Source organism: Panthera tigris, chromosome X, assembly GCF_018350195.1.
Source record: "Panthera tigris isolate Pti1 chromosome X, P.tigris_Pti1_mat1.1, whole genome shotgun sequence".
Classification (NCBI taxonomy): domain Eukaryota; kingdom Metazoa; phylum Chordata; class Mammalia; order Carnivora; family Felidae; genus Panthera; species Panthera tigris.
In genome coordinates, this window is record NC_056677.1 from 106177786 (window position 1) to 106201167 (window position 23382).

The 23382-nt window shown below is 37.4% G+C and overlaps 1 pseudogene; it reads left to right on the forward strand.

Annotated features, from left to right (window-relative positions):
- Positions 1 to 987: 987 nt before the first annotated feature.
- On the forward strand, positions 988 to 22413 carry LOC102965404 (annotated as a pseudogene).
- Positions 22414 to 23382: the final 969 nt, after the last annotated feature.

A 23382-nucleotide genomic window follows, 5' to 3' on the forward strand; every position in this document is an offset into this window, starting at 1 on the left:
TTAACAAATATACCATACATATCATAGTATATTTACACTTTGTAACCTGCCTTCTCACTCAATAAATATTATAGAATCTTTCAGTGTCAGTAAATATAACTTTACATTGTCATTTCAAATGCATGTTTATTATTTCATTACAAGGCTGTACCAAAATTTATTTAATCTCTTATTGATACAAATTTTGATTGTACCTGGTTTTTCACAATTTAAATATTATTATGCTAAAAACCTTTTATGTACATACATCTTCACGCACATGTATTACTATTTCCTCAGAATTAATTCTCATAGAGCCAAAGCATAAGAGACTGTTAAAAACTGAGAACAAACTGAGGGTTGATGGGGGGTAGGAGGGAGGGCAGGGTGGGTGATGGGTATTGAGGAGGGCACCTTTTGGGATGAGCACTGGGTGTTGTATGGAAACCAATTTGACAGTAAATTTCATATATTAAAAAATAAAAAAAATAAAAAAAATAAACTAGACCATTCCCATGGGAAAAAAAAAAGAATTAATTCTCATAAATTTTGTGCCACTTTCAGGATGTGACAGGGATGACCTACAAACTATCCCAAGGAAAGCCCCAAAGGAAAGAGCCAAGCCAATGGCTTTATAGAATTAAGCAAAAATTCAGAAATGAAGATGTATTTCATCAGAGTAGAGAGAAAAAAACAATCAAAAAAGCAAATATCAAAGAATAAGAAGAATTTATATAGCAAATCAAGGAGACAAGTGAAGAAGATAAAGCTAAAGACAAACTAAAGACAGGACCTATGAACATTTGAGAATTGGTAAGTTAAGAGAGAAGAATATTGTCTGGTGGTGGCCTTAATGGACAAAATGAACAGATTGACAGTGCAAAATGAGAAATTTGGATCATGGAGTTCTTTTCACAATTATTTCAGGAGCAAAGAGAAGGGAGAGGCCATGGTCTTATGTTGAGGTGCCAATCAGAGGAGAAAAAGACAGCTGATAGAAGAGCCAACATGATGGCTCCAGAAGTGAGCAGCAGGATCCAGTTGTTGAAAAAGAGTAATGCTCTCAGCCCTGACAGCCTCACTGCTGAGTTCAACACAACATTGGAGGATAGAAGTTTCAGCAAAGCTTTGAAGCTACTGTTTTCGGTGGTACCTAGGAGGAAGGGGAAATGGCCATCAAGGAATCTAGCTGCATAAGGTACTGAAACTGGCAGAATTCATACTTCTCAAAGCCCAGGAATAAAGGGATAGGCAATATTTGACTGACAATTATTAGAATTTCTCTGAAATTCATTAAATTTCAAAGGCTGTGAAATGTGTCTGGATCAAAAAAAACCTTGGGGCGCCTGGGTGGCTCAGTCGGTTAAGCGTCCAACTTCGGCTCAGGTCATGATCTCGCGATTCGTGAGTTCAAGCCCCGCGTCGGGCTCTGTGCTGACAGCTCAGAGCCTGGAGCCTGTTTCAGATTCTGTGTCTCACTCTCTCTCTCTGACCCTCCCCCGTTCATGTTCTGTCTCTCTCTGTCTCAAAAATAAATAAACGTTAAAAAAAAAAACCTTTGGTATATGCTTTTCTTCTCAAACTCTTGCAGAGAAATGAAATGCCAGATGTATTGATTATTGATGAAATCGAAGAATATAACACATAGCAATGGGTAGGTAAGGGAAGAAGCTGAAATAATAGTGAAGCAAGGAAAGTTTACCTTTATAAGTGGTCTGCCACACCTCTCTTATGGAAACTTATGTCAGGTTTGAAAGAAGCAAAAGTCTAGGGGCACCTGTGTGGCTCAGTCAGATAAGCATTCTACTTCAGCTCAGGTCATGATCTCATGGTTCGTGGGTTTGAGCCCCGTGTCAAGCTCTGTGCTGACAGCTCAGAGCCTGAGCCTGCTTCAGATTCTGTCTCCCTCTTTCTCTGACCCTCCCCTGCTCACACTCTGTCTCTCTCTTTCAAAAATTAAAAAAATTTTTTTAAAAAGAAAGCAAAAGTCTAAAGATGAAAGGGGGATGGTTTATATATAACCAGTTAAATATTTTTCAGAAGAAAACATTCTGGTAAGATACACAGAAGGCCAGAGAAGCTAAAATCAGACAAAGTGAAAAGTTATAAATATTTAAGCCAAAGGCAAATATGCTAGTAGCAAAATTCTGTAAGTGGTGAAAATTCTTGGCATCCACTTTGTAGGAAAATAACACAGGAATAACTTGGGAAATCAAAATAAAGATCAGAGAAAAATAAAATAAATGTGGAGAATTTGTAAGTTATTATCATATAGGCTAAGACTGAGCAAGCAGTTTGGGTGATATAAAGCCATGCTAATGTGAACCACTGAGGTAGGTGTCTGGGACAATAAATCCAACATTCAGAAAGCTCACATTCTAGCACCTGGAAGAAGACAAGGTGAGCTTGATCAAAGTGTGGTTTTTAGAAGAATTAATACAGTGCAGAACAAAATACTTGAATTTAGGCATCAGACAAATCTCAGTTTGCATCTTAGCTCTAAAATTTACTGGTTATATAGCGTTAGACAAGTTATCTCTCTAAGGTTTGGTTTTTTCATTGTAAAATGAGGATAATAATGGTATCAACCACAGAGGGCTATTGTAAGAAATTGATGAGATAATATATATAAAGTTCTTAGAAGGGTTCCTGGCATATAAGAAGTGCTCAATAAATATAGGGATATCAGGGAAAATGTTCAACAAAATTTTAATAGTAATATTTCTTGGTGATAAGATTTGTAGAGTTCTTCCTTCTTTATCTCTTGAATGGACTTTTTTTTAATTCCAGTAGTTAACATGCAGTGTTATATTAGTTTCAGGTGTACAAAAGAGTGATTCAACAATTCCAGACATCCTCCAGTGCTTCATGACAAGTGCACTCCTTAATCCCCATTGCCTATTTTACCCATCCCCCACCTAACCTTCCCTCTGGTAACCATCAGTTTGTTATCAACAGCTAAGAGTCTGTTTCTTGGTTTCTCTCTCTCTCTGTCTCTCTCTTTCTCTTTTCCCTCTTGCTTGTTTTTGTTTTGTTTCTTAAACTCCATATATGAGTGAAATCATATGGTATTTTTCTTTCTCTGACTGATTCATTTTGTTTACCATAATACTAACTCCATCCATGTCATTGCAAATGGCAAGATTTCATTCTTTTTTTATGGCTAATAGGATTCCATTGTGTATATGTAACACATATTCTTTACCCATTCATCTATTAATGGACATTTTTGTCTCCTTCCATAATTTGGCTATTGTAAATAATGCTGCTATAAATATAGGAGTCCATGTATCCATTTGAATTAGTGTTTTTGTATTTTGGGGTAGATGCTAGATCGGGAGGTAGTTCTATTTTTAACTCTTTGAGGAATGTCCATAGCATTTTCCACAGTGGCTACACCAGTTTGCATTCCCACCAACAGTGCAAGAAAGTTCCTTTTTTTCCACATCCCACCAGCACTTGTTGTTTCTTGTATTGTTGATTTCAGCCATTCTGACAGGTGTGAGGTGATACCTCATTGTAGTTTTGATCTGCATTTCCCTGATGATGAGTGATGTTGGGTATCTTTTCATTTGAATGGACTTTTACAATAACATCTTATTTTGAAACAGTTTAAGACTCAGAATAAATTGCAAAAATTATTATAGAGTTCCTGTGTACCTTTCACCCAGTCTCTACCGATGTTAATATCTTACATAACCATAGTACAATGTCAAAACCAGGATATTAGCATTGCTACAATACTATTAACTAAGGTACAAACTTTATTTGAAGTTCACCAGTTTTTATAAGCACTCTTTTGACATACAGTTCTATAAAATTTTATCACATGTGTAGATTTGAGTAACCATCACTACGATCAGAACACAGAACTGTTGGTTGTGAATTTTAAAATGACAGTGTGGCATGTTTTCTTTCTTAAAATATATAGCATTATAATTATAAATTATAATCTTTTTCTTATCCTTTAAAAAATTCCTACCAAAACTTACACAATGAAGGAAAAACAAAAATTTATAGCTATAAATACCTACATTAAGAAAAAAGAAAGATCTTAAATAAACAGCCAAACATTACATTTCAAGGAACTAGAAAAAGAAAAAACTAAGCCCAAAATTAGCAGAAGGAAAAAAATAATAAAGATTAAAGCAGAAATAAATGAAATAGAGAATAGAAAAGCAATAGAAAAGATTAACAAAACTAAGAGTTGATTTATTGAAAACATAAAGAAAATTAACAAATCTTTAGCTAGACTACCCAAGAAAAAAGAGAGAGAAATTGAATAGATAAAACCAGAAATGAAACACATTACAACTGATACTACAGAAGCACAAAGAGACTACTATGAATAATTACAAACCAACAAATTGGACAACCTAAGAGAAACAGATAAATTCTTAGAAATATGCAACCTAACAAGACTTAATCATAAAGAAACAGAAATTCTGAACATATCAGTTATGATTAAGAAAATTGAAACAGTAATCTAAAATCTCCCAGCAAAGAAAAGCTCAGAACCAGATGGTCTTATGGGTGAATTCTAACAAACATCTAAAGAAGAATTGACATCAATCATTTTCAAACTCTTTCAAAAAACTGAAGAGGAGGTAACACTCTCAAACACATTGTAGGAGACCAGCAGTTCCCTGATACCAAAGCCAGATAAGGACAGTATGAGAAAAAAAAAAAAAAAAAACCTGCCAGCCAACATCCTTGATGAACATACATGCAAAAATTCTCAACAAAATACTAGCAAACCGAATTCAACAGCACATTAAATGGATCATTTGCCATGATCCAGTGGGATTTATCCTTAGGATACAAGGATGATTCAACATATACAAATCAATAAATATGATACATTACATTAAAAGAATGAAAGATACAAATTATATTATTCTCTTAGTAGATACAGAAAAGGCATATGACAAAATTCAGTATCCTTTCATGATAAAAAAAGTGGGTACTGAAGGAACATACCTCAATACTATGAAGCTATAAATGACAAACCCACAGCGAACATACTCAGTGGTGAAAGCATGAAGGTTTTCCTCTAAGATCAGGAACAAAACAAGGGTATCCACTTTCACCATTTCTATTCACCATACCATTGGAAATCCTAGCCAGAGTGATTAGGCAAGAAACAAAAATAAAAGGCATTCAAACTGAAAGGAAAAAGTAAAACTGTCTCTATTTGCAAATGAAACAGTATTATATATAGAAAACCCTAAAGACTATACCAAAATACTTAACACTAATAAATGAATTCCATAAAGTTGCAGGATATAAAATCAACATACAGAAATCAGTTGTGTTTTTATACACTAATAACAAAGTATCAAAAAAGATAAAACAATCCAGGGGCACCTGGCTAGTGTAGTCAGAGGAGCATGTAACTCTTGATCTCAGGGTGGTGGGTTCAAGTCCCACACTGGGCATAGAGATTACCAAGAATAAAATCTTAAAAAAAAAGAAAACAATTCAATTTACAATAACATCAAAAACAATAAAGTACTTTTAGAGCCTAAATGTCCATCAACTGATGCATGGATAAAGAAATTGTGGTTTATATACACAATGGAGTACTACATGGCAATGAGAAAGAACGAAATATGGCCCTTTGTAGCAACGTGGATGGAACTGGAAAGTGTGATGCTAAGTGAAATAAGCCATACAGAGAAAGACAGATACCATATGTTTTCACTCTTATGTGGATCCTGAGAAACGTAACAGAAACCCATGGAGGAGGGGAAGGAAAAAAAAAAAAGAGGTTAGAGTGGGAGAGAGCCAAAGCATAAGAGACTGTTAAAAACTGAGAACAAACTGAGGGTTGATGGGGGGTGGGAGGGAGGGGAGGGTGGGTGATGGGTATTGAGGAGGGCACCTTTTGGGATGAGCACTGGGTGTTGTATGGAAACCAATTTGACAATAAATTTCATATATTGAAAAAAAAAAGGAAAGAATGAGACACTGATTTCCAAAGTCATATTTTATATGAATAAAAAAAACCAATAAAGTACTTAGAAATAAATGGAACCAAGGAAGGAAAAGATCTCACTGAAAACTACAAGACTTTGATGAAAGAAATTGAAGAAGACAAAAATTAATGGGAATATATCCTGTGTTCATGGATCAGAAGAACGAATATTGTTTAAATGTCCATACTACCCAAAGCCATCTATAGATTCAATGCAATCCCTACCCAAATCATAATGGTGGGGTGCCTGGGTGGCTCAGCCGGTTCAGCATCTGACTCTTGATTTCAGCTCAGGTCATGATCTCATGATCATGGAATCAAGCCCTTCCTCAGGCTCCATACTAAGCTGAGTGTGGAGCCTGCTTGAGATTCTCTCTCTTTCCCTCTTTCTTTGTCTCTGCCCTGTGTGCACATTCTCTCTCTCTCTGAAAATAAACTCTTAAAAATCACAATGGCATTTTTCACAGAAATAAAAAACACAGTCTCAAAATTTATGGAACCACAAGTGGCCAAAGCAATCCTGAGAAAGAAAAACAAAGCTGGAGGCATCATACTTCCTGATGTCAAACTATATTACAAAGCTACACTAATCAACAGTGTGGTACTGGTATAAAAACAAACACATAAACCAATGGAACAAAGTTAAGAGCTCAGAAATAAACCCATATTTATATGGCCAACTAATATTTGATGAGGGAGACAAAATACTCAATGGGGAAAAGATAGTATCTTCAACAAATGGTGTTAAGAAAACTGGGTATTCACCTGCACAAGAATTAAATTGGATCTCTATCTTACAACACTCACAAAAATTAACTTGAAATTGATTAAGGACTTAAACATAAGACCTGAAACCATAAAGCTCCTAGAAGAAAACAGGGGGAAATCTCCCTGGCACAGGTCTTAGAAAATATTTTTTTGGATATGACACCAAAATGACAAGCAATAAAATAAAAAATGAACAAGTGGGACTACATCAAATTCAAAAGCTTCTGCACAGCAAAAGAGAGAGTCAAGATAATAAAAAAGGCAACCTATGGAATGGAACAAAATATCTGCAAACCATATATGTGATAAGAGATTAATTTCCATACAAATCAAAACCACACTCAGATACCACCTCACGCCAGTCAGAGTGGCCAAAATGAAGAAATCAGGAGACTATAGATGCTGGAGAGGATGTGGAGAAACAGGAACCCTCTTGCACTGTTGGTGGGAATGCAAATTGGTGCAGCCGCTCTGGAAAGCAGTGTGGAGGTTCCTCAGAAAATTAAAAATAGACCTACCCTATGACCCAGCAATAGCACTGCTAGGAATTTATCCAAGGGATACAGGAGTACTGATGCATAGGGGCACCTGTACCCCAATGTTTATAGCGGCACTCTCAACAATAGCCAAATTATGGAAAGAGCCTAAATGTCCATCAACTGATGAATGGATAAAGAAATTGTGGTTTATATACACAATGGAATACTACGTGGCAATGAGAAAAAATGAAATATGGCCTTTTGTAGCAACATGGATGGAACTGGAGAGTGTGATGCTAAGTGAAATAAGCCATACAGAGAAAGACAGATACCATATGGTTTCACTCTTATGTGGATCCTGAGAAACATAACAGAAACCCATGGGGGAGGGGAAGGAAAGAAAAAAAAAAAAAAAGAGGTTAGAGTGGGAGAGAGCCAAAGCATAAGAGACTGTTAAAAACTGAGAACAAACTGAGGGTTGATGGGGGGTGGCAGGGAGGGCAGGGTGGGAGGGAGGGCAGGGTGGGTGATGGGTATTGAGGAGGGCACCTTTTGGGATGAGCACTGGGTGTTGTATGGAAACCAATTTGACAGTAAATTTCATATATTAAAAAAAAAAAAAAAGAGATTAATTTCCAAAATATATAAGGAACTCCTATAACTCAATAGCAAAAACACAAAACAAAACACAATAAAACCCAAAAACAAATAATTCAAATTTAAAAACGATCAAAGGACCTAGGTAGACATTTTTTCAGAGAAAATATGCAAATAATCAACAGGTATATGAAAAGATGCTCAACATCACTGATTCATCAAGAAAATGCAAATCAAAACTATAAGATATCATCTCATACATGTTAGAGTGGCTGTTATCAAAAAGGAAAGAGATAAGTGCTAACAAGGACATGGAAAAAAAGGAACATTTATGCACTGTTGGTCAGAATGTAAGTTGGTACAGCCATAATGGAAAACACTATGGAAGCTCCTCAAAAAATTAAAAATAGAACTACCCTACGATCCAGCAATTCCACTTCTTTTTTTAAAATTTTTTTAAGTTTATTTATTTTGAGAGAAAGAGAGAGAGAGTGAGTGGGTGAGCAGGGGAGGGGCAGAGAGAAAGGGAGAGAAAGAATCCCAAGCAGGCTCCACGCTGTCAGCACAGAGCCTGATGGTGGGGCTCGAACTCACAAATTGTGAAATCCATGACCTCAGCCAAAACCAAGAGTCGGATGCTTTAACTGACTGAGTTACCCAGATGCTCACAATTTCACTTCTGAGTACATAACTGAAGGAAATAAAATCACTACCTTGAAGACATATCTGCACCTCCATGTCTATTGTAGAATTATTTACAATAGCCAAAAGACAGAAATAAACTAAGTGTCCACCAATGAGTGAATGGATTAAGAATATGTGACATATATAAACAATGGAGTATTATTATCCATAAAAAGAGAAATGCTGCCATTTGTAATAACATTGGTAGACCTTGAAGGCCTTATGGTAAGGAAAATAAGTCAGACAGAGAAAGACATATACTGTATGATCTCAGTTACATGTGGAATCTTAAAAAAAAAAAAAAACAACTCATAGCAACAGGTGATTGCCAGGGGCTGGGGAGCAGGTGATGGATGGTAGTGGTCAAAAAATACAAACTCCCGGGGTGCCTGGGTGGCTCAGTGGGTTATGCGACCGACTTCAGCTCAGGTCATGATCTCACTGTTGGTGGGTTCGAGCCCCTCGTCGGGCTCTGTGCTGACAGCTCAGAGCCTGGAGCCTGCTTCTGGTTCTGTATCTTTCTCTCTCTCTCTCTGCCCCTCCCCCACTCGCACTCTGTCTCTCTCTGTCTCTTGAAAATAAAATGAATGTTAAAAGCTTTACCTATACCAGGGCACAGTACTGAAACTTCAGAAAAGTCCCAGGATGACATTTGTACAGCAAGCTAAGGGAGTAAACAGTCCATATGGGAAAAAGAGAGCAAAGAACCTTAAAGAAAAGCAAATTTTGGGAAAAGAAATTTTATGGTAGATGAGTTAATATGATGAAATATTTGAGAGAAGAGAAAAGGAAAGGTGGGGGGAATATTTGATAGAACAACTTGGAAAAAATTTAAGAATACTATTTACCTTATTATAATAATATAAACACTGATACCAATTTAATGAAAATAAATGGTGACATGACTATATTGAAAAGATGAAGAAAATGAGGAAAAATAGATGAGAAAGCTAAATCCTTATCTACCACTACAAAAAAAACAATAGATATTAAATTTTTAAAAGTCAATAAATAGTAGAGTGAGGATGTTGTCTAGAAACATGGAAGTAAATAATAGAAGAAACACCTAAAAATATTGAAAGTGGTTGCCTCCAAAGAGTCAGATCCAGGAATACATAAGAAAGGGGTAAGGAATTGCAGATTTATGTCATAAATCCCTTAACTTCTTAAATTATGCAAATGAATTACTTTGATTTTAAAAAATAACACAACTTCTGCTTCTTGGAAGATGGAGTACATACATTTTTTTCTTTATTCTCCCCACTAAGCACATCTAAAAACCCTAGAAATTATATATAAAACAAGCATAGGAAGACTATTGAAGGTGGAGAAAAGAAGACATACCAGCTAGGGATCTCAGTTGTAAGTTCCTCCAGTTTTCTTTTTGCTTAATATATCTCAGAGACAAAGAATCTAGCTAGCAACCCAGAAACACCAGTGGGTACAGACAAAAAGAAAGCACAAATTAAAGTCTGCTTTCACTAGTCCAAGGACCAGGAAACTTCTAGACAATTAGCACTATACTCTAGTCGAACACCATAGAAAGCAACTATAGCCCCGCCTTTATTCATTGTAGCAAAGGCTGAATGGGAAACTTATGCTTCCACTCTTGCATGCATCCACTCTTGCAAATTCGTAAGGTGCTGCCCAAAACCTCCACTGGGTGGCACCAGAAAAGGCCATATAAGGAGTTGGAATTTCTTCACTCCTGGGCAATAATGAGGCCCCATTAGTAGAAATCACCTGAGGGAGGGGCTAAGATGGCAGAACAGCATGGAAGTTTTTTTTTTTTATGTCTCTCTTCCCTGAAATGCAGCCAGATCAACATTAAACCATCTTGCACACCTAGAAAACTGATTTGAGGATTAACACACCAATCTGTACAACCTGAACCACAGATCTTGGCAAGTACATGGTGCGGAGAGGTGAACTGGGGGAGAGAGGAAGACGCAGAGGGCAGGGAGCTATTTTTGCTTGCAGAGAGAGGATGTAGACCAGGGTACAGTACAGGGAAAGCACCCCCACCACCACCACCAAAAGCAGCTGGAGAGAAAGTGGAAAAGTGGAAACAGCCACAGGGACTGAAAACAAGGGGCAGAAAGGAGAAAAGACAGGATTTAAATTCCATTAAGACTCTATAAACAGGGGGAATGCAGACTCTGAAACTCTGCAGCTCGATACCTGGTGGTGCTCTGGAGGGAAGGGCAAATCCCCAGAGGCAGAGAGCAAAGTCCAAGGGGTCCTCGGGCCACATGGGGAGTTGTGGTTCCCCTGCTGGGAGGACACTTGGTAGAGGCTGTGCAGACTCCCCACAGGCAAAGGACCCAGTGGGCCCTGAGAACAATCACATTCACTGGTGCTAGAACATGGATATTAAGGGTAAAGCCTAGTGCCAGATGTGTGTTGTGATTTTCCAGAATCCCTGAAATGCTGCTGCTACAAGATCGAGTGAACTTTTTCTGGGGCAGGCTGGCACCCAGCCACAGTCTCTAGGCATCAACAGCAGCGCAGTCTCTCAAACGTTCCTGGGGGTGGGCCAGTACCTGGCTATTGCTCAGCGAGACCGTCCCCCAGAGGGTCTGAGCAGATCAAAGCCACAGTCCCTCAGAAGGGAGGGGTCAGGAGGAGCCAAGATGGCGAAACAGCATGGAAGGTTTTCTTATGTCTCACGTCCATGAAATACAGACAGATCAACACTAAACCATCCTGTACACCTAGAAAACTGATTTGAGGATTAACACAACAATCTGCACAACCTGAACCACAGAATTCAGCAGGTTCATGGTACAGAGAGATGAACTGGGGGAGAGAGAGAAGCCTCAGGGGCAGGGAGCTGTTTTTGTGTGCAGAGAGAGGACAGAGATGTGGCGGGGGGGGGGGGGGGGGGAGGTGGAGAGAGGAGAATACAGGAAAAGCACCCCCCACCAAAAGTAGTTGGAGAGGAAGTGGAAAAGTGGAAACAGCTGCGGGGACCAAACTAAAAAGGGAGAAAGGAGAAAGGGGAGGGTTTAAATTCCGTTAAGATTCTATAAACAGGGGAGGTGCAGAGTCTGAAATTCTGCAGCTTGATACCTGGCAGTGCTCTGGTGAGAAGGACGAATTCCCAGGAGCAGAGTGAAGTCCAGGGGGCCTCAGGCCACACAAGGAGAGGGGATTCCCCTGCTGGGAGGACATTTGGTAGAGGCTGTGTGCCCCCAACAAAGGCAAAGGCCCCAGTGGACCCTAGAAAACAACAACATTCACTGGTTCTGGAATAAGGTCATTAAGGGTGAAGCCTAGTGCCAGGTGTGTGTTGTGATTTTCCATAATGCCTGAAACAATGCTGCTACACGATCACATGAACTTTTTCTGGAGCAGGATGGCATCCAACCACAGTCTCTAGGCATTGCAGCAGCACGGTCCCAGAGGCATTCCTGGGTGCAGCCCGCACCTGGCCATTGCTTGGTGAGAACCTCCTGCAGAGGCAAAGCCTCTGCAGTTGCAGAGTGGGGCAATTGCAGAATGGGGCAAAGCCACAGTTGCTCAGAATTAAGGGGTTGGGAAAAGCAGCCACATCTGAGATAAAACTCAGGAGGCAGGTGCCACTTGGCAACTTGATGACTTGGTCATGGACAGTGTAAAAGGGGAGTGGATGAAAGCCAGAGACAAAGGATAAAGGTGTGACTGCTGAATGGAGAGAACAGAGTTCAGATACTAGAGACTGGGTAGTTGGGTGATGCCATTTTAACCTCTCCCACACATGCGCATACTCACCTAAAAGGGCCATAACAATCCACTCCAGTAAGCTAAGCAGCACCACCTAGAGAAGAACAGAACCATTACACTAAGCCCCGCCAAACCTTGCTCTTAACAAACACCAAAAATCTCTATGCCTGCTTAGTTTATGGACTATAAAGTGATTCATAGGTTGACTTCTAGGGGAAAACAGTGTACTTTCAATCGTATCTCACTCTGTTCATGCTGGTCCATCTATTCAATCTTCTTTTTTTTTTCTTTTTTGTTTCTTTTTGTTATCTTGAATACAGAAAGAGAAAAATTTTTTCAATTTTTATTAAAATACTTTAATTATTTTCTACTATATTTATAACTTTTTTGTAAATTTTCAAATACTACTTACTTCCATAATTTCATTTTATTCTATTTCATTGTATTCATTTTTTCAAATTTTCAAATGTTTTCCTTTTTTTGTTTTTGTTTTGTTTTGTTTTTCCTCCTTTTCTCTAATCTATCAAGCCCCTTTCAACACCCAAACCAAAACACACCTAGGATCTAGCATCATTTATTTGATTTGTGTGTGTGTGTGTGTGTGTGTATTTGTGTGTTGTCTTTAATTTTTTAATTTTAATTTTTAACTCATTGATTCCTTTTCTTCCTTCAAATTAAAAAACAGAAGGAATTCACCCCAAAAGAAAGAGCAGAAAGAAACGACAACCAGGGATTTAACCAACACAGATACAAGCAAGATGTCTGAACCAGAATTTAGAATCACGTTAATAAGAATACTAGCTGGGGTCAAAAATTGATTAGAATCCCTTTCTGTGGCGAAAAAAGAAGTAAAAGCTAGTTAGGATGAAATAAAAGTGCTATAACTGAGCTGCAATCTCGAATGGATGCCATGGTGGCAAGGATGGATGAGGCAGAGCAGAGAATCAACAATATAGAGGGCAAACTTATGGGGAATAATGAAGCAGAAAAAAGAAGGAGACTACGGTAAAAGAGCATGAAATAAAAATTAAAGAACTCAGTGACTCATTAAAAAGGAACACCATCAGAATCATAGGGGTCCCAGAAGATGAAAAGAGAGAAAAAGTATTATGTGAGCAAATCATAGCAGAAAACTTTCCTAACATGGAGAAAGACACAGACATCAAAATCCAGAAAGCACAGGGGACTCCCATTCGATTCAACAAAAACCAACCATCAACAAGGCATATCTTAGTCAAATTCACAAAATACTCAGGCAAGGAGAGAATCATGAAAGCAGAAAGGGAAAATCAGTCCTTAACCTACAAGGGAAGACAGATCAGGTTTGCAGCAGACCTATCCACAGAAACTTGTCAGGCCAGAAAGGAGTGGCAGGATATATTCAATGTGCTGAGTTGGAAAAATATACAACCAAGAATTCTTTATCCAGCAAGACTCATTCAAATACAAGGGGAGATAAAAAGTTTCCCAGACAAACAAAAATGAAAGGAGTTTATGAAAACTAAACAGCCCTCCAAGAAATTTTAAGGGGGACTTTCTGAGGGGAGAAAAAGTGAAAAAAAAAAGAAAACCGAAAAAGACCAAAGGCAACAAATACTAGAAAGGACCAGAGAACACCAGCAGACACTCCAACTCTACAAGCAACATTATGGCAATAAATTCATGTCTTTCAGTACTCACTCTAAATGTCAATGGTCTAAATGCTCCAATCAAAACACACAGGGTAACCGAATGGATAAGAAAACAAGATCCATCTACATGCTGTTTACAAGAAACTCACTTTAGACCTAAAGACACCTTCAGATTGAAAATAAGGGGATAGAGAACCATCAATCATGCTAATGGTCAACAAAAGAAAGACAGAGTAGCCATATTATGTCAGATAATCTAGATTTTAAAATAAGGACTATAACAACAGATGAAAGGCATTATATCATAATTAAGGGGTCTATCCACCAAGAAGACCTAACAGTTGTAAACACTTATCCTCCAAATGTGATAGCACCCAAATATATAAATCATTTAATCACAAACATAAAGAAACTTGTTGATAATAATACCAAAATAGTAGGGGGCTTCAACACCCCACTTACAGCAATGGACAGATCGTGTAATCAGAAAATCAACAAGGAAACAATGTCTTTGAGTGACACACTGAACCAGATGGATTTAACAGAAATATTCAGAACATTTCATCCTAAAGCAGCAGAACTCACATTCTTCTCGAGTGCACAGGGAACATTCTCCAGAATGGATTACATACTCGGACACAAATCAGCCCTCAACAACCACAAAATGATTGATATCATACCGTGCATATTTTCAGACCACAATGCTATGAAACTTGAAATCAATCACAAGAAAAAATTTGGAAAGATTACAAATACTTGGAGACTAAAGAACATCCTACTAAGGAATGAATGGGCTAACCAAGAAGTTAAAGAGGAAATTAAAAAGTACATGGAAGCCAATGAAAACAATAACACCATGAACCAAAACCTCTAGAATGCAACAAAGGCAGTCATAAGAAGAAAGTATACAGCAATCCAGTCCTTCCTAAAGAAGGAAGAAAGGTCTCAGACACACAACCTAACCTTACACCTCAAAGAGCTGGAAAAAGAACAGCAAATAAAACCCAAAAACAGCAGAAGGCAGAAAATAATAAAGATTAGAGCAGAAATGACTGTGATCGAAAACAACAACAACAACAACAAAAACCAAAACAGTAAAACACATCAATGAAACCAGAAGCTGGTTCTTTGAAAGAATTAACAAAATTGATAAACCACTAGGTTTGGATCAAAAAGAAAAAGGAATGGACCCAAATAAATAAAATCAAGAATGAAAGAGGAGAGATCACAGCCAACACTGCAGAAATAAAAACAATAATAAGAGAATATTATGAGCAATTATACACCAATAAAATGGGCAATCTGGAAGAAATGGACAAATTCTTAGAAACATATACACTATCAAAACTGAAACAGGAAGAAATAGAAAATTTGAACAGACCCATAACCAGTAAAGAAATCAAATTAATAATCAAAAATCTCCCAAAAAACAAGAGTCCAGGGCCCGAAGGCTTTCCAAGGCAATTCTACCAAACATTTAAAGAAGAGTTAACACCTATTCTCTTGAAGCTGTTCCAAATAATCGAAATGGAAGGAAAACTCCCAAACTCGTTCCATGAAGCCAGTATTACCTTGATTCCAAAAGTAGACAAAGACCCCACTAAAAAGGAGAACTATAGACCAATTTCCCTGATGAACATGGATGCAAAAATCCTCAATAAAATACCAGCCAACTGGATCCAACTATACATTAAAAAAGTTATTTACCACGACCAAGTGGGATTTATACCTGGAATGCAGGGCTGGTTGAATATTCACAAAACAACAAATGTGATACATAACATCAATAAAAGAAAGGACAAGAACCATATGATCCTCTCAATAGATGCAGAGAAAGCATTTGACAAAATACAGCATCCCTTCTTCATAAAAAAACCCAAGAAGGTAAGGATAGAAGGATCATACCTCAAGATCATAAAAGCCATATATGAAAACCCAATGCTAATATCATTCTAAAGTCAGGAACAAGACAGAGATGTCCACTCTCGCCACTGTTATTCAACATAGTATTGGAACTCTTAGTCTCAGCAATCAGACAATGCAAAGGAAAAAAAGGCATCCAAATTGGCCAGGAGGAAGTCAAACTCACTCTTCGCAGATGGCAAGATTCCACAAAAAACTGCTAGATCACAGGATATAAAATCGATGCACAGAAATTGGCTGCATTCCTATACACCAATAATGGAGCAATGGAAAGAGAAATCAAGGAGTCAATTCAATTTATGATTGCACCAACAACCATATAATACCTAGGAATAAACATAACCAAAGAGGTGAAAAATCTATACACCGAAAACTATAGAAAGCTTATGAAAGATATTGAAGAAGACACAAAAAAGGGGAAAATATTCCATGCTCCTGGATAGGAAGAACAAATATTGTTAAAATGTCAATACTACCCAAAGCAATCTACATATTCAATTCAATACCTATCAAAATAATACCAGTATTCTTCACAGAGCTAGAACAAACAATCCTAAAATTTGTATGGAACCAGAAAAGACCCCAAATAGCAAAAGCAACCTTGAAAAAGAAAAACAAAGCAGGAGGCATCACAATCCCAGACTTCAATACATATTACAAAGCTTTAATCATCAAGACAGTATGGTACTGGCATGAAAACAGACACTCAGATCAATGGAACAGAATAGAGAACCCAGAAATGGACCCACAAATGTATGGCCAACTAATCTTTGACAAAGCAGGAAAGAACATCCAATGGAATAAAGACAGTCTCTCCAGCAAGTGGTGCTGGGAAAACTGGACAGCTACATGCAAAAAATTGAACCCAGACCACTTTCTTACACCATACACAGAAATAAACTCAAAATGGATGAAAGACCTAAATGTAAGACAGGAAGTCATCAAAATCTTCGAGGAGAAAGCAGGCAAAAACCTCTTTGATCTTGGCCACAGCAACTTCTTACTCAACATGTCTCCAGAGGCAAGGGAAACAAAAGCAAAAATGAACTATTGGGACCTCATCAAAACAAAAAGCTTCTGCACAGCAAAGGAAACAATCAGCAAAACTAAAAGGCAACCGACAGAATGGGAGAAGATATTTGCAAATGACATATCAGAAAAAGGGTTAGTCTCCAAAATCTATAAAGAACTTATCAAACTCAACTTATCAAACCCAAAAAACAAATAATCCAGTGAAGAAATGGGCAAAAGACATGAATAGACACTTCTCCAAAGAAGACACCCAGATGGCAAATAGACACATGAAAAATTGTTCAACATCACTCATCATTGGAAATACAAATCAAAACCACAATGAGATAACACCTCACACCTGTCAGAATGGTAACATTAACAACTCAGGCAACAACAGATGTTGGCAAGGATGTGGAAAAAAAGGATCTCTTTTGCATGGCTAGGGGGAATGCAAACTGGTGCAGCCACTCTAGAAAACAGTATGGAGGTTTCTCAAAACATTAAAAATAGAACTACCCTACAAGTCATCAATTCCAATACTAGGTATTTATCCAAGGAATATAGGTGTGCTGTTTCAAGGGTGCAAACGCACCCCAATGTATATAGCAGCACTATCAACAATAGCCAAAGTATGGAAACAGCCCAAATGTCCATCGATGGATGAATGGATAAAGAAGATGTGGTATATATATACAATGGAGTATTACTCAGCAATCAAAAAGAATGAAATCTTGCCATTTGCAACTATGTGTATGGAACTGGAGGGTATTATCCTAAGGGAAGTTAGTCAGTTAGAGAAAGACAAATATCATATGACTTCACTCAGATGTGGAATTTAAGATAAAAACAGATGAACATAAGGGAAGGGAAGCAAAAATAATATAAAAACAGGGAGGGGGACAAAACATAAAAGACTCTTAAATATAGAGAACAAACAGAGGGTTGCTGGAGGGGTTGTGGGAAGGGGGATGGCCTAACTGGGTAAGGGGCATTAAGTAATCTACTCCTGATATCATCGTTGTACCATATGTTAACTAACTTGGATGTAATTTAAACAAAAAAATAAATTAATAAATTAATAATTAAAAAAAAAGAAATCACCTGAGAAGCTTGGTCTTCCACACACCCTCAACAGTAACAAGGTGACCTCTGCACTGGGGTGATGTTACAGAAAGCTAACTGCCCAACATAAATGAAACCCCTATAACTTTTAGTATGAGTGAAAGTCAGATGTGGAGCATTAACAAGGCACTTCCTTCCTTCCCAGCCAGGGAGTCATCAGTGGAGGTCTAGTGAAGAGATGGAAATCCTACCCTTGCCAGGAGTAATGAAGATTTCCCCAACCTTGGGTGTTAATTGAGGTTGAATAGGGAATATAGACTTCTACCCCTACCTGGAAATAATGAGGTGACACCCCTCTTACCTGCCAAATCAGTATCAAAAAAGGCCAGCTGAAACAGGTTGAAATAAGATCCAGAGCCTCATAATATTACAGCCAAAATGTTCAAACTTCAACTGAAAATTACTTGTACAAGGAACCATGAAGATCTCAAACTGAATGAAAAAAGACAAAATAAACGGTTACCCCAAGATGACACAGATGTTAGAATATCGGTCCAAGATTAACCATCATCATAATCATACTTCAGTGGGCAATAATGAACACAATTGAAGCAAATGATAAAACAGAGAAACTCAGGAACAAATAGAAAGTCTCAACAAAGGAACAGAGGACATAAAGAACAAAATGCAAATTTTAGAACTAAAAAATAAAATCACCAAAATATAAAGCTCAATTGATGGTCCCAACATCAGAATATAGGGGATGGAGGAAAGAATTGGTAACCTAGAAGACAGAGCAATAGAAATTACCCCATCTGAAAAATAGAAAATATAGTGAAAAATAATACACAAAGCTGCATTGACTTATGGGACTATAACAAAAAATCTGTATTTCTCATTGGAGTCCTAGAAGAAGAGTGAGAGGGTGGGTCTGAAAAAAATGTTCAAAGAAATAATAGCTGAAAACTTCCCACATGGTTCCCTACAGGTTCAAGAAGCTAAGTGAATCCAAAAATGGTAAATGCAAAAAAATCCACACCAATACATCATAGTCAAACTTCTTAGACTAAAGTCAAAGAAATAATATTGAAATCAGTGAAAGAGTAATGATTACTTATCTATAGGGGGAAAACAATGTGAATAGCAGACTTCTCATCAGAAACCATGAATGCCAAAATAAAGTAGCACAACACCTTTCAAGTGCTGAAACAAAAACTATCACCTTAGAATTCCATATCCAGAAAAAATATCAAGAATGAAGGGGAAATCAAGACATTCCCAGATGCAGAAAAACTAATAGAATTAATCATGAGCAGACTTACCTATAAGAATGGCTAAATGAAGTTCTCTAAACAGAAAGAAAATAGTAAAAGAAAGAAACTTGGAACATCATGAAAAGAACACAGTAACCAAAAGTATGGGTATATACAATAGGTTTTCCTTCTCTTGAGTTTTCTAAAGTATGTTTTATGGTTAATGCAAAAATTATAATATTGTCTGATGTGGTTCTAAACATATGTAGAGAAAATATTTAAAACAATCACATTATAAATAGGGAGGGTAAAAGGACGTAAAGGGAGCTAAAGTTTCTATACTTCATTCAAACTGGTAAAATGATACATGTAATAAGTTACATACATGTATATAAAATGTAATACCAAAAGTAATCACTAAAAATTCTATACAGAAAGAATCTAAGGGTGCCTGGGTGGCACAGTCGGTTAAGCATCAGTCTCTTAATTTCAGCTCAGGTCATGATCTCGCAGTTGGTGGGATTGGGCCCCATGTCAGGCTCTGCACTGAAAGTGTGGATCCTGCTTGGGATTCTCTCTCTCCCTCTCTTTCTCTCTCTCTGTCCCTTTCCCACTCACATGCACACACATGTTCTCTCTCTCTCAAAATAAATAAACTTTAAAAAACACTATAGATAAATCAAAATGGAATTCTAAATAATGTTCAAGTAACCCACAGGAAAATAAAATAAGTAAAGCCTATAAATCAAAAACAGAAAACAAAAAATAAAATGGCAGACTTCAACCCTGATATAATGATAATTTACAATGGTCTAAATATACCAGTTAAAAGACAGAGATTAGCAGTGTGAATTTAAAAACATGACCCGACTTTATGTTGTCTACAAGAAACTCACTTAAAATATAATGATATTGACAGGTTGAAAGTAAAAATAGAGAAAATGACATATCAAGCAAAGGAGACTAGGAATAGCCATATTAGTATCACTAGGAATAGCCATATTAATATCACATAAAGTAAACTTCAAAGAAAATTACCAGAGACAGAGATGGGCATTACATAATGATAAAAGGAAAAGTCCACCAGGAATCCTAAATGTGTATGCACCAAACAACAGGGCTGAAAGATCTATAAAGCAAAAACAGATAGAACTGTTCTTAGAATTGGAAAAACAGAACACTTTCTCTATTTAGAAAAATAGACAAATCCACAATTATACTAGGGGGAAATATACAAGTATATGGAATTGAGCAACACAGTCAACCAACAGGATAAATAGAGCACTACACTCAATAACAGTCAACTACACATTCTTTTCAAGTACCCATGAAACATATACCAAGATACATCATATTGCGGGCCATAAAACAAATTTCAACCAATTTAAAAGAATTTAAATCATACCAAGTGTGTTCTCCAACCATAATGGAATCAGACATGAAATCAATAACAGTAAAATAACAGTAAAATCTTCAAACTCTTGGAAACTAAACGCACTCCTAATTAATCCATGAGTTAAAGAGGAAATGTTGGAGGATATCAAAAAGTGCTTCAGAATGAATGAATGAAAATGAAAACACAACATATTAAAATTTGTTAAGACAGCTAAAGCAGTGCTGAGAAGGAAATTTATAGCACTAAATGTATATATTAGAAAACAGTAATGGTCTCAAATCAATACTCTAAGCTCTCAGCTCAAGAACTTAGAAAACAAAAAGAAAAATAAACCCAAAGCAATCAGTAGGAAAGAAATAATAAAGAGCAGTCAATAAAAGTGAAAATAGAAAAATAATAGAGAAAATCTATGAAATAAACAGATGGTTCTTTACTTTTTTCAAGTTTTTATTTCAATTCCAGTTAGTTGACATAAAGTATAATATTAGTTTCAGGTGTACAAAATAGTGATTCAAACCTTCCATTTAACACCTGGTGCTCATCACAATAAGTGCACTTCTTAATCCCCATCACCTATTTAACCCACACCCTCACCCACCTCCCCTCTGATAACCATTAGTTTGTTTTCTATAGCTAAGAGTCTGTTTCTTAGTCTCTCTCTCTCTCTCTCTCTCTCTCTCTCTCTCTCTCTCTGCTTTGCTCATTTGTTTTGTTTCCTAAATTCCACATATGAGTGAAATCATATGGTATTTGTCTTTCTCTGAATGACTTATTTCGCTTAGCATAATACTCTCTAGCTCGATCTATGTCGTTGCAAATGGCAAGATTTCATTTTCTTATGGCTGAGTAGTATTCCATTGTATGTATGTACCACATCTTCTTTATCCATCATCAGTCGATGGACTCTTGGGCTGATTCCATAATTTGGCTATTGTAGATAATGTTGCTATAAACATTGGGATGCATGTAACTCTTTGAATTAGTATTTTTGTATTCTTTGAGTAAATACCCAATAGTGCTATTGCTGGGCTGTAGGGTAGTTATATTTTTAAATTTTTGAGGAACATCCACACTGTTTTCCAGAGTGGCTGCACCAGTTTGCATTCCCACCAACAGTGTAGGAGGGTTCTCCTTTCTCTACATCCTCACCAACAACTGTTTCTTTTTTGTTGATTTTATCCCTTCTGACAAGTGTGAGGTGATAGCTCATTGTAGTTTCGACTTGCATTTCCCTGATGATGAGTGATGTTGAGCATCCTTTCATGTGTCTGTTGACCATTTGGATGTCTGGTTTGGAGAAATGTCTGTTCATGTCTTCTTCCCATTTTTTAATTGGATCATTCATTTTTGGGGGGTGTTGTGTTTTATAAGTTCTTTATATATTTTGGATATTAAGCCTTTATCAGGTATGTCATTTGCAAATATCTTCTCCCATTCTGTAGATTGCCTTTTAGTTTTGTAGAAACTACAAAACCCATGGAAAGTACAGGTCATGACAGCTGCCTTCCTGATGGTTCTGAGTGACATTATCTCACAGCAGCTGGTGGAGAGGTGAGGTCTGCAGGAACACCAGACTGGCTGGACCCTAACTATGGTCTCTCTGGGCTGTGGTTTTGTGGGCTCTGTAGTAGACGGCTGGTACAGGGGTTTTGACCAGCTTATCCCCAGCACCACCAAGGTAGATGCACTAAAGACAATGCTATTAAATCAGTGGAGCTTTGCCCTGTGCTTTCTAGGCTGTTTCTTCCCACTGGTAGGAGCATTCAATGGACTGTCAGTCCAGGACAGATGGGCCAAGCTACAGCAGGACAATCCTGGTGCCCTTATCACCAACTATAATCTCTAGCCTGCTGTGCAGTTAGCCAACTTCCACCTGGTTCACCTTCATTACGGCTTGGCCCTTGTCCAGTGTGTTGCTGTTATCTGGAATGCCTATCTATCCTGAAGACACACCAGCTCTAGGCCTGCCTTACTCCATTGTCTCTACCTTGTGGTGATCCAGCTTGACCTGGATGGTCAGACAACCTCCTCAAAGTGAGCATATCAGTTTTCATGGGGTTCAGTTGCCAGTCAGAACTTAATGGGTTTAGAACCTGACTCCTTTTGAAATCATTAAAACCTTTATAATTGTCTTATACTCAAAACAAAGAGATGATTCTTTAAAAAGATCAATAAAACATTCTAGATCCATCCATGTTGTTGCAAATGTCAAGATTTCATTCTTTTTGATCACTGAGTAATTAGGGCTCAATGTGCTCCTTCAAATCAGCATTTTTGCGTCCTTTAACTACCCAGTAGTGCAATTGTTAGGTCATAGGTAGCTCTATTTTTAATTTTTTGACGAACCTCCATACTGTTCTCCAGAATGGCTGCACCAAGTAGTGCAATTGCTGGGTCAAAGAGTAGTTCTATTTTTAATTTTTTGAGGAACCTCCATACTATTCTCCAGAGCAGCTGCACCAGTTTGCATTCCCACCAACAGTGCAAAAGTGTTCCCCTTTCTCTACATCCTCATTAACAACTTGTTTCCTGAGGATGGAACTAGAATGTATTATGCTAATAGATACATTCAGCTAATAGATAAGTCAGTCAGAGAAAGACAAATATGATTTCACTCATATGTGGAATTTAAGAAACAAAACAGATGAACGAAGGGAAAGGGGAAAAATCAGATAAAATAGAGAGGGAGGCAAACCATAAGAGACTCAAATACAGAGAACAACCTGAGGGTTGCTGGAGGGGAGGTGGGTGGGGGGGATGGACTAAATGAGTGATGGGCATTAAGGAGGGCACTTGCTGGGATGACCACTGGGTGTTATATGTAACTGATAAATCACTTATTTATTTATTTATTTATTTATTTTTTAATATATGAAATTTATTGTCAAATTGGTTTCCATACAACACCCAGTGC